The sequence below is a fragment of the Mobula hypostoma genome, chromosome 5 (assembly GCF_963921235.1).
Source record: "Mobula hypostoma chromosome 5, sMobHyp1.1, whole genome shotgun sequence".
NCBI classification, from domain to species: Eukaryota; Metazoa; Chordata; class Chondrichthyes; order Myliobatiformes; family Myliobatidae; genus Mobula; species Mobula hypostoma.
The window spans coordinates 72,037,438-72,050,153 of NC_086101.1; the positions used below are offsets into that span (position 1 = coordinate 72,037,438).

At 42.3% G+C, this 12,716-nt stretch overlaps 1 protein-coding gene across 1 annotated transcript in view; it reads right to left on the reverse strand.

The window, feature by feature from the left end:
• The window catches only part of LOC134347317 (cilium assembly protein DZIP1-like), a 150,973-nt gene that overhangs the window by 102,422 nt on the left and 35,835 nt on the right, over window positions 1-12,716 (reverse strand). The window lies entirely within an intron of this gene.

Sequence of the window (12,716 nt, forward strand, 5' to 3'; positions counted from 1 at the left end):
TTCAGTTTTAAAGGCCTCCCATTTACCAAGTACACCTTTGCCAGAAAACAGCTTGTCCCAATCCTTTGTTAGATCTTTTCTGATACCATCAAAATTGGCTTTTCTCCAATTTAGAATCTCAATCCACGGACCAGATCTATCCTTTTGCATATTTACTTTGTAACTAATGGCATTGTGATCACTAGATGCAAAGTGTTCCCCTACACAAACTTCTGTCATCTGCCCTGTCTCATACCCTAACAGCAGATCAAGTATTGCACACTCTGTCATTGGGACATCTACGTACTGATTAAAGAAACTTTCCTGAGCATAAGTGATAAACTCTAGTCCTTTTACAATAAGGGAGTCCCAGTCAATATGTGAAAAGTTAAAATCACCCACTATAACAAGCTTATGCTTCTTGCAACAGTCTGTGATCTCTCTATAAATCTGTTCCTCTAAATCCTTCGGACTGTTTGGTGTTTGTACCTTTGTATGACCACATACCTTAATGTGGTCATACTTTTCTTATTTCTCAGTTTCACCCATAAAACCTCACTAGATGAGTTCTCCAGTAACATTTTTCCTGACTAGTAATGCCACCTTTAACCCCTCCTGCTCTGCCACATTTAAAGCAATGGAACCCCAGAAAACGGAGCTGCCAGTCCTGCCCCTCCTGCAACCAAGTCTCACTAATGGCTACAAAATCATAATTCCAGGTGTCGATCGACAGCCTGACCTAATCTGCCTTTCCTACAATACATCTTGCATTGAAATATACGCACTAAGGACATCAGTCGCACCATGCTTTTCGTTGCAGACTTTGCCTGAGGTCTTAACAACATCTGTCTCCACAACCTGTACACTAACTGTTCAGACATTCTGGATCCTATCCGCCTGCAACTATAGCTTTAACCCCCACCCAGTGTGGTATTAGCAAACCTTCTAGTTCAGGTGCAAACCATCTCTCTGTACAAGTTCCACATTCCCTGGAAGAGAGCTGAATGATCCAAAATTCACATGTCCTCCATTCTACACCAACTCCTTGCCCACATGGTAAACTGTATAATATTCCTATTTCTAGCCTCACTAGCATGTGGCACAGGTAGCAATCCTGAGATCATAACCCCAGGGGTCCTGTCCTTTAACTTAGTACCTAACTCCCTGTATTCAATTTGCAGAACCTTGTCACTATTCCTACATATGTCATTGGTACCTATACGGACCACAACCTCTTGCTGTTCACCCTCCTATTTAAGAATGCTGAGGACTCGACTGGAGATGACCTTTGCATCGAAGCGACATACCATCGAGGAATCTCATTCTCATCCACAGAACCTCCTTTCCATTCCCCTATCTAACACTGTACTTCCTATATTTCCAGATTGTATATTTAGGTATCAAGGAATTATTTTTTATGATCAAATTTTAAAAAAGCAGACCAAATTTTTAAAAAACTAACATGAATCTTGTTCAGTTGACCCAGAGGAACAAGGTGTCAGCCTTCTACAAGACGACACACTTCAAAGCAGATGTAAAACATGTTCATGATTTCTTGCTTTGATCTTCTAAGTTCCCCATTTGACTGTGATGTTATGATGTGATGTGTACGTACCATCATTATTAAATAATGTCATCAACTTATTATGATGTCATAAAATGTGGAAATTTACACCTTATCACTATCTACAAGTGAATAATGAGAAATGAAAGTTTTCCTGGCAGGGTAAAACTTGCTTCAGACACAGTTATTTCAAAATCAATCTCTCGCTTCAGTGTAGAAGAATTTTGTTGTTAATACTTCTGGAATGCCCTTCCAATAAAATGTCCAGCTTAAACACAACTCAAAGCAGAGTAGATTCCACTCTGTCTCTATGAGTCATGACTTCAGCCCCAATCACTACTCCATGGTTTCCATGGGAATCCACTCTCACAAAGCTTCATGCACAATGGCCTTCTGCACAAACAACTTGCTTATCCCTGCTGAGCTGCAGCTTCCAGTAACAAGACCATAAGATATAGGAGCAGAATTAAGCCATTTGTCCTATCTAGTCTGCTCCACCATTTCATCATGACCCCTCTCAGCTCCAATCTCCTGCGTTCTTCCTATATCCCTTCATGCTCTATCAACCTCTGCCTTAAATATACACAATGACTTGGCCTCCACAGCTGCCTGTGGCTATAAATTCCATGAATTCAGCTTTCCTTATTCCACCTTCCCCTACTGTACATCAGAGCTAGTCATTGTGTCACAGACCTGTTTGCTGCTGCTGCTCGTCTCTGAAAGATCAAACCCCTCCCCGAGAGTATCCAAACTGATGGGAATGGCCATATGGAAATCCTGCACTTCCCATCTACCCCCTCTTCCAGCTACCTATACCTCTGGTACAACCACCTCACTTAAACTATTCTATGAAACAATAATGTTTCTGAGCAAGTCCTATAGGTATAATCTCCAGAAGCACTGAAGTTTCCCTGATCTCCCACTTTCTGCAGGAGGAGCATGTGACTGTCCTGATAATATTTCTAAACCACTAAGACTACAGAGGAAGATAAAAGACCTTGCCTTGTCTTCACTTACCACTACTCAGCCTTCCTGCCAAAGCCTCCAAACCCAAAGCTTCAGCGCTTACACCTTAAAGGATAATTAACAACTAATTGGAAAATGGCGACCCAATGACATTCCAGTGCCCAGTGACAGGGATCACATCGGGCAAATCCCACAGGAAAAGGTTCAAGAGTTTACAATTATTTTTAGCCATGGAACATCCATCATGATTTTCTCCTGAGACCCAAACTGTCAGAAAAATCAATCATCTTTAACCAATGCAATTCACTCAATGTGATGTAAAAAATAACCAACCGCACTGGACATGGAATTAGTTGAGGGACAGTCAGCATCTCAGCTGCAGGGTTGAAAATTTGCATTCCACAACTAGCTGCATCTCTAGGCAAGCTATTCTTGTATAATTATAAACCCAATATCTACCTGACAAAATGGAAAATTACCCAGGTTTACCTTGTCCGTAGAATGCAGGACAACTTTAACCAAGCTTGCTATAACTCAATCTGTTTACTTTCAAATATGAAAAAGGTGGTGGAGGCTTTTACCAACAGGATCATTAAGTGGCACTTACTCACAAGTACCTGTCCACCCAAACTAGTTTAGTACACATTACACTGCTTCCAGACCTTATGATAAAATAGGTGTCATGGTTAGATTTGCTGCCTTAACATAAAGGTACTGTGTGACAAGATGCTTCAGTAAAGCAAGGCATAAAGAAGAAACCATTTCATAAGGTGGTGTCACATATCACACAAAAGGAGATATTATTGTTGGAGATTAATCATCCAGCCTAATGCATTCTCAGGTTTTTGTCCTGAACTGAACAACACACAGCTTCTTCAGCAATATCCTTCCTTCCACTGTAAGGTCAGAAGTAGGGAGATTCTGTGAGGAATACATCATCAGGTCCCCCACATCAACATCCTGAGGAGGTATCATTGAAAAGAAGTTCAGCTAAACTATTCACATAAATACTCACATAAATAATTTGGTCTTCAAGTGCAGCTTGGAGGCAAGGTATCTTGTTTGTCACCTAATTTCTTAAAGTTTTACCACCACACAAAAAGGATAACTCAGGAATGTAATGGAATCCTCTCCATACTGGATGAATGTAGCTCCAACAACACTCAGGAAACTTGGCATCACGATCCAGGACAAGGCAGGCCAGTGAATTGACACCCCTCCAATCCCTTCTAACTCCGGTACAATGTGGTTAAAGAAGGTACCAACAGTTAACTGATAATCTCCTTGTAAGAGGTCGTTCAGGATAGGATGTCAATAACATAACAGAATTCTTCATTAACAGGGAATGTGAACCTTGTATCCTAAATCCGAACAAAGTATTGCGATCTGAGTTGTAACGGACAGTTTGTGGAAATTCATTGAAAGGAATCACAATAGATGGACAATAGCTCAAGGAATAAATGCAGGACCTGTAACTGTACATTGTTCTTTGGTGCCAAAACACAAAAGGAAAAAATGATTCAACCTTGTCTGACAAAAGAAATTAATGGTTAGGATTCGATCCAAAGAGGTTGATATAAAGTTTTCAGTAAATGCAGCAATCCTGATAGGGGAAAGTAGTTCAGTGCCAACAAACAAGCAAGGTTGTGCCCCTACTGAAACAAAACACAGAATAATAAACACAGAAAGTTCCAAAATCAGGAATTGTTAGCTTTTCACGAGAAACCGCATGTTAAACCGAAGTGCTGTAGGAGCATGATCAGTTCTATAAGATGCCCCTTGACAACAAAATTCCAAAGTATACAACATGTAAGGTGCTGATTGCATATATTTTGTGAAGAAAGGTCTTTCCCAAGTTGACTCAGCCTTCGTTGGGAAGAGTTCAGGTAGTCCATAGATTGTAAATTTGTGGCGTGTGAGATAGGCGAATGGGTGGGATTATAGGTAGAGACAGAATCTGGTCATGCAGGATCCTGTCTAATGTCAGGTTTAAGATTAAGAGATGCAGAGGAAAGGGACATCCATAAAACAGAGAAGAATCAGAATCACAATCAGGTTTAACGTCACTGGCATATGTCATGAAATTTGTTAACTTAGCAGCAGCAGTACAATGCAATACATCAAAATATACAAAGAAAATCAATTAAAGTGTATGTATATTGTTGTGTTTGTGCACAACTACATATCAATTAATTAGCATGCATGCAGCAGATGGCTTTAACTGGTGTATTCACATTGCAGCGAGAGAGAGAGAACAAGAGAACAATGTGCCTGTGTAGACAACAGATCAATACATCGTGCGAAGATGGGGGTCATTGCTCTAAAAGAAATAGATCCATAAATTACACTTCCTCCCCCTTTAGATTAATGCAACATAAAACTGTCTATGTACAAAACATTCAATTTCCCTTTCATTAAACCCATATTCCAAATAAACATGCTTTTACAATAACAGTCCATAACTAACTTCATAGTTCTGAAGGCTCAGTCTTATCGGTGGTGCTCCTTTTCTTCCAGGATAGCACCTCTGGACCTGTGGAGTGGCATCAGGTTTGGCAGGTGTCTTGTCTACAATAATGTTCTCGTCACGCCTCTGGACCTGTGGAATGGCATCAGGTTTGGTAGGTGTCTTGTCTAAGACAACATTCTCGATTTCCAGTGTCACGTTGCTGTCAGTGACATCATCACTGAGAGGTATATCCGGTGACTGCAATGTGTCCGTCTTCTTGGATGCAGTCAATTCAGGAGTGTTTTTCAGTTGAGTATCCAATATCTGGTTCACGTGACGTCTCCATGTCTGATCATCAACATCCACTGTGTACATCAGTGGCACAATTCTTGTAGCTATCCTACCAGGTGTCCACCTGCCTTCTTGGTAATCATATGCTAGGACTTCTGTCCAATCTCAAAGCTCCTTACTGCTTCACTTGGCAACTGGCTGAACTGTTTATTCTGCACTTTCCTCCGAAGGTCTGGTTTCAGGTGGTCTATGCAAGATCTCAGATTCCTGCTCATGAACAGCATTGCAGGTGTTTAATTTGTTGTCACATGAACAGAGGTCCGATACATGAAAAGGAAGTTGTCCACCTTGTGCAGTGGAGAAGTACTCTCCTTGCCCATCATTTGAATGGACCTTGAAGGTTTGGATAAACCTTTCAGCTAACCCATTTGCTACTGGGTAGTGAGGAGCTGGATTGAAGTGCCTGATGCCACTTCATGCACAGTCAGAATTCTTCTGACATATATTGTGGTCCGTTGTCACTCACCATTTGTTCTGGTAAGCCGTTTCTGATGAAGATAGTCTTCAGAGCGAGACAGTCTTTGATGAGGTGTTTGACTTCATTGGTATAAATTCCCAGCGCTTCACATGAGTATCCACAGCAATCAGAAAAATGAAGTCCATGAATAGCCCAGCAAAGTCAGTATGTACTCTTTGCCATGGTAAAGACAGCCATTCCCATGGGTGTAACACAACACTGCCTGTGGGGATGCATTTTGAATTCTTTGGCATCCTGAACAGCTTTTGGTCAAGTCTTCAATCTGTTTATCTATTCCCTTCTCAAACACCTTCTGATTAGCATTAATTAAGCAGCTGCAACTGTCTCTCGTTAGTGCTACCATTTGGGTGGCCGTTGCCTGTTGATGTCACACTGAGAGCTTTGATTGAGTGCCAGTCTAGTTGGATTTTTCTCAATCATTCACGTCTAAAAAGTTCTGGCCTGCCACATAAAGTTCTAACTGTTGTGTTTGGCCTCCATACATCACATTTACTGTTAGTTTGCCTTTGGGAGACACATTTTAACCTATAAGTCTTTAGAATCACTGAAGTCTTCTCTAATGGTATCTTAGAATGGTTGTAGTCAGTCTCTGGAATTATGGACAAAGCTGATATCCAGATCCTTTTTAGTTTTACACCAGACACATCCATTGTGATCCAGATTATCTTGAGATCTGCTTCAGTTATACCGTGTAGTTCTAGGCATGACAGATCACCTTTGTCGGACTCTATGTTGCCCGATTCTGTTTTACATTCAGTAACTTCGTGCATTTGTTCAGTTTTGTGCTTGCAGTTTTTTGTCTGTTTTGCACATTCTCTGTATGTGATCATAGCTGTGACACTTGCTGCATACTTTTTCTTTGAGTAGTCATTTGCATCATGGGAGGATTTGCCACATTAATAACATTTTTAGCTTTTTGCATCATTCAGGAACATTTTGTGCATTTCACATTCCAACCTCCCTTTCTAAAGTTCTGCTGCATCCTTTGCTGCAGTCTCTAAAGATATTGTAATGGTCAATGCCTGTTCTAAGTTTAGGTATCTTTTGGATGGTAGCCTCTTTTCAGTGTTTTGATAATGCATGCCACATACAAGCCTTTCCCTTAATACATCAGAAAGTCTATCCCTAAAGTCACAGTATTGGGAGAGTTTGCACAGTTCTGCAATATATTCAGAAATGCTTTCATCTTTTGACTAGTTCCTTTTCTAAAGTCTAAATGTCTCAGTCATTATCAATGATTAAGGGCTGAAGTGACTTTGTAAAATTATAACAATTTTGTCAAACGTCTTGCTTGCTGGCTTTTTGGGGGTTACTAGTTTGCATTAAAGACTGTATGTTCTAGTGCCCATTAAACCAAGAAATGTAAGGGCTTTTTTTTAGCTCCTCCACGTTGTTTGCATTACAATTCAGTCTAACCCCCTTGATATACAACTCCCAGCCTTCGTTAGTGCTATCAAATTCGTCAACTTTCCCGACTGAAGCCATCATCATGTTATTTTCACTTTAAATTCAGTACGTCTTTCACTGTTACTCACTTGTTCCTATGTTAGCGTCTATGCCAGCTTTCTCATATGGTTTAACTCTCGCTGTTTCATCCCACAACTGTTGGTGCAGTTTGTGATATTCTCTGACATTCCGGTTCATACTTGTTGCCAATTTGTTGTGTCTGTGCACAATTACATATATATTAAATAAAAGCATGCAGCTAGGGGTTAGCTTTAACTGGTGGTGGTGGGGGGGGGGGAGAGAAGAAGAGAGAGAGAGAGAGAGAGAGAGAACGAGAACACACAATGTGCATGTGTAGAAAACATGTCAATATGTAGTGCTGGGGAGGGGGTCATTTCTCTAAAAGAAAAGATCCATACATTATACTTATTAAATAGTTAAATTAAAATATTGCAAAAAAGAAAATATATACAGGTTTCCCCCGCCATCCGAAGGTAGAGCGTTCCTATGAAACGGTTCGTAAGCCGGAATGTTGTAAAGCGAAGAAGCAATTACCATTTATTTATATGGGAAAATTTTGTGAGCATTCGCAGACCCAAAAATAACCAACCAAATCATGCCAAATAACACATAAAACCTAAGATAATAGTAACGTATAGTAAAAGCAGGAATGATATGATAAATACACCGCCTATATAAAGTAGAAATACTTCTCTACAACGATTGCCTGCACAGTTCTCTGTAGCGAAAATCTCACGCAAGCGCTCTCGGCAGAAAATCTCACGCAAGCGCTGTTGGCATAAACGCGCTCTCCAGTAACCTTTAAACTATGAAGCTACCAAATAACACGTAAAAATACACAGCCTATATAAAGCAGAAATAATGTAGGTACAGTGTAGAATCACTTACCGGAATTGGGAAGACATTGAGCACACTGATGATGATGTGTTAGACTGAGTCGTCGCAGGTTGGGTGGTGCAGTGGCCCCCATCCTCCAGGCCGCCGACTGATACATTGCCGCGAAGCACGCAGGGGTAGCCAGGAGGCACACAGCACATCTTTAAGAAAAAAGCCGAAATAAACATGCTAATTAATTAGGTGCTGCCCGGCACGTAAATGTCGGTGCAGATCAGAGGCAATTGCCGATTGCATCGGCACTGATCTGGGCTGACAATTACGTGCTGGGCGGCACCTAATTAATTAGCATGTTTATTTCGGCTTTTTTCTTAAAGATGTGCTGTGTGCGTCCCGGCTACCGTTGCATTCTCCACGCATCAGTACAGTATCTGTCTGTGGCCTGGGGGTTGGGGTGGTGGGACAATGGGGTTTCATCTCGTCGTCTATTTCCATTAGAGCAGGCCGCTCGTCTTCTCCTATCTCTTTCCGCCTCGATGTAGAAGGTTGAGGTTCGTCGTCTGCTGTGGCTGATGTGGAAGGCTTGCTTGACTGCTGAGCCTCGCGCATTTTTCTATCACACAGTTCTGTAATAAGGACTCAAACCAGCCTGCAAATATCCTCTAAGCCAACATACCCTTTCAAAATTAAAATCGTACTTTATCATTACTCATTCGGTTTCGATTGTTATCCTTTTTTCTTCCAATTGCATCAGCTCTTCATTTGTCAGTTCTTGGTGATGGGATGCCAAAACCTCTTCAACATCATGTTCGTTCCACAAGCCAAACGCACGTTGTCCTTACTTGGTTCACCACGATCGAAACGCTTAATTATGTCTAGTTTTACCGTAAGTGTAACACCCTTACGAGCTCTTTCAGGCTTTTCCAATACCACAGAACTCATCTTGCAAATGGCTGCTCACAGGCACATGTTAAAGCAATGCAGTTCTGAATCTGGGGGAGAGCGGCTGCTCAGGGCGCGCTCTGCCTTTTATCACGCGCTGAATTTTTTTTGTAACAGTGAAAACAACTTCTGAAAGCGAAAACAGGGTACTCATGTAGGTCTTTTGTAACAGTGAGGTTTCGTAAAGCGAACGTTCGAAAAGCCAGGGACACCTGTATATTAAGAAGTGAGGTAGCGTTCTTGGGTTCAATATCCATTGAGTAAATGGATGACAGAGGGGAAGAAACTGTTCCTGAATCGCTGAGTGTGTGCCTTCAGACTTCTGTACTTCCTTCCTGATGGTAACAGTGAGAAGATGGTATGTCCTGGGTGTTCAGGGTCCTTAATAATGGACGCCGTCTTTCAGAGGCACCACTCCTTGAAGATGTCTTGGATCCTACAGAGGCTAGTACCCAAGATGGAGCTGACAAATGTTACAACTTTCTGTAGCTTCTTTCAGTCCTGTGCAGTAGCCCCCCCTCCCACCCCATACCAGACAATGATGCAGCCTGTCAGAATGCTCTCCACAGCACATGTGTGGAAGTTTTCAAGTGTTTTAGGTAACTAAACAAATCTCCTCAAACTCCTCATGACATATAGCAGCTGTCTTGCCTTCTTTACAGCTGGAACTAGATGAGATCCTCAGAGGTCTTAACACCCAGGAATTTCAAACTGCTCACTCTCTCCACTTCTAATTCCTCTATGAGGACTGGCATGTGTTCCTTCGTCTTATCCTTCCTGAAGTCCACAATCAGCTCTTTGGTCTTACTGATGTTGAGTGCAAGGCTGTTGCTGCAACACCACTCAACTAGCTGGTATATCTCACTCCTGAACACACTCTCTCCATCTGAGATTCTGCCAACAATGGTTGTATCATCAGTAAATTTATAGATGGCATTTGAGCTATACCTAGCCACACAGTCATATATAGAGAGACTAGAGGAGTACGCTAAGCGGACAACCCTGAGGTGCACCCAGCGTTGACTGTCAGCGAGGAGATATTATTACCAACCCGCACAGATTGTGGTCTTCCAGTTAGGAAGTCGCGGATCTAATTGCAGAAGGAGGTACAGAGACCCAGGTTCTGTAGCTTAGCAATTAGGACTGTGGGAATGATTGTGTTAAACGCTGACCTATGGTCACCAAACAACATCCTGACATAGGAATCATGGGTTGGAGTAGCACTGGAGAATACAGCATTGTAGCTTTTGCCCCACATCAGGGATAGAACACTACTGGGAGTGCTGCCAAGAAACATGGGCTTACCCAGGATCTGGATGGAGCTAAGAACTAGTAGGAGATGTTAATATTGTCCCAAATAATACTGGCTAAGTGGGGTGGACAATGGAGGCAATGAAAAACAATTAGAACAAAGAACAATGAATAGTACAGCACAGTGCAGGCCCTTCAGCCCACAATGTTATGCTGACCCTTAAACCCTGCCTCCCATATAACCCCCCACCTTCCCCAACTTAAGTTCCTCCACATACCTGTCTAGTAGTCTCTTAAATTTCACTAGTGTGTCTGCCTCCACCACTGACTCAGGCAGTGCATTCCATGCATCAACCACTCTCTGAATGAAAAACTTTCCTCTAATAGCCCCCTTGAACTTCCCACCCCTTACCTTAAAGCCATGTCCTCTTGTACTGAGCAGTGGTGCGCTGGGGAAGAGGCGCCAGCTGTCCACTCTATTTATTCCTTTTAATATCTTGTATACCTCTATCATGTCTCCTCTCATCCTCCTTCTCTCCAAAGAGTAAAGCCCTAGCTCCCTTAATCTCTGATCATAATGCATACTCTCTAAACCAGGCAGCATCGTGGTAAATCTCCTCTGTACCCTTTCCAATGCTTCCACATTCTTCCTATAGTGAGGCGACCAGAACTGGACACAGTATTCCAAGTGTGGCCTAACCGGAGTTTTATAGAGCTGCATCATTACCTCGTGACTCTTAAACTCTATCCCTCGACTTACGAAAGCTAACACCCCATAAGCTTTCTTAACTACCCTATCCACCTGTGGGGCAACTTTCAGGGATCTGTGGACATGTACCCTGAGATCCCTCTGCTCCTCCACACTACCAAGTATCCTGCCATTTACTTTGTACTCTGCCTTGGAGTTTGTCCTTCCAAAGTGTACCACCTCACACTTCTCTGGGTTGAACTCCATCTGCCACTTCTCAGCCCACTTCTGCATCCTATCAATGTCTCTCTGCAATCTTCCACAATCCTCTACACTATCCACAACACCACCAACCTTTGTGTCATCTGCAAACTTGCCAACCCACCCTTCTACCCCCACATCCAGGTCGTTAATAAAAATCACGAAAAGTAGAGGTCCCAGAACAGATCCTTGTGGGACACCACTAGTCACAATCCTCCAATCCAAATGTACTCCCTCCACCACCACCCTCTGCTTTCTGCAGGCAAGCCAATTCTGAATCCACCTGGCCAAACTTCCCTGGATCCCATGCCTTCTGACTTTCTGAATAAGTCTACCATGTGGAACCTTGTCAAATGCCTTACTAAAATCCATGTAGATCACATCCACTGCACTACCCTCATCTATATGCGTGGTCACCTCCTCAAAGAACTCTATCAGGCTTGTTAGACACGATTTGCCCTTCACAAAGCCATGCTGACTGTCCCTGATCAGACCATGATTCTCTAAATGCCCAGAGATCCTATCTCTAAGAATCTTTTCCAACAGCTTTCCCACCACAGACAGAAGGCTCACTGGTCTATAATTACCCGGACTATCCCTACTACCTTTTTTGAACAAGGGGACAACATTCGCCTCCCTCCAATCCTCCGGTACCATTCCCGTGGACAACGGTGACATAAAGATCCTAGCCAAAGGCTCAGCAATCTCTTCCCTTGTCTCGTGGAGCAGCCTGGGGAATATTCCGTCAGGCCCCGGAGACTTATTCGTCCTAATGTATTTTAACAACTCCAACACTTCCTCTCCCTTAATATCAACATGCTCCAGAACATCAACCTCACTCATATTGTCCTCACCATCATCAAGTTCCCTCTCATTGGTGAATACCGAAGAGAAGTATTCATTGAGGATCTCGCTCACTTCCACAGCCTCCAGGCACATCTTCCCACCTTTATCTCTAATCGGTCCTACCTTCACTCCTATCATCCTGTTGTTCTTCACACAGAGCTTTAAGTTCAGAGGTTCAAGGCATATGTTTAAGGTGAGAGGGGAAAGATTTAATTGGAACCTAAGGGACAACATTTTTTTTTACACAATGTAGATTGCGTTGCCAGAGGAAGTAGTTTAATAACAACTTTTATAATACAGTTGGCAGATAACTTTAGAAGGTTATAGCCTGGATACTGAAGAATGGGACAACCTCGGATAGGGAATTTTGGTTGTCATGGACAAGTTGGGTAGAAGGGCCTGTTTCCATGCTGTATATCATTATGAACTATTTCTATGAACAGACCTACATGCAAGGCAGCAAATAAATCAAACTCCACAACAGAAAGCCAAGCATAAAATTACCAGTTACAGCCTGCTTTGATGTGAATTATTTGCAAGCCTTGAATGCCCAGAAAAAATTTACACAAGTGACATAAAATTTTAAATTTCACATCATTTTGGAACACTGCATGTCCATGGGCATCGCACATGGCCAGGA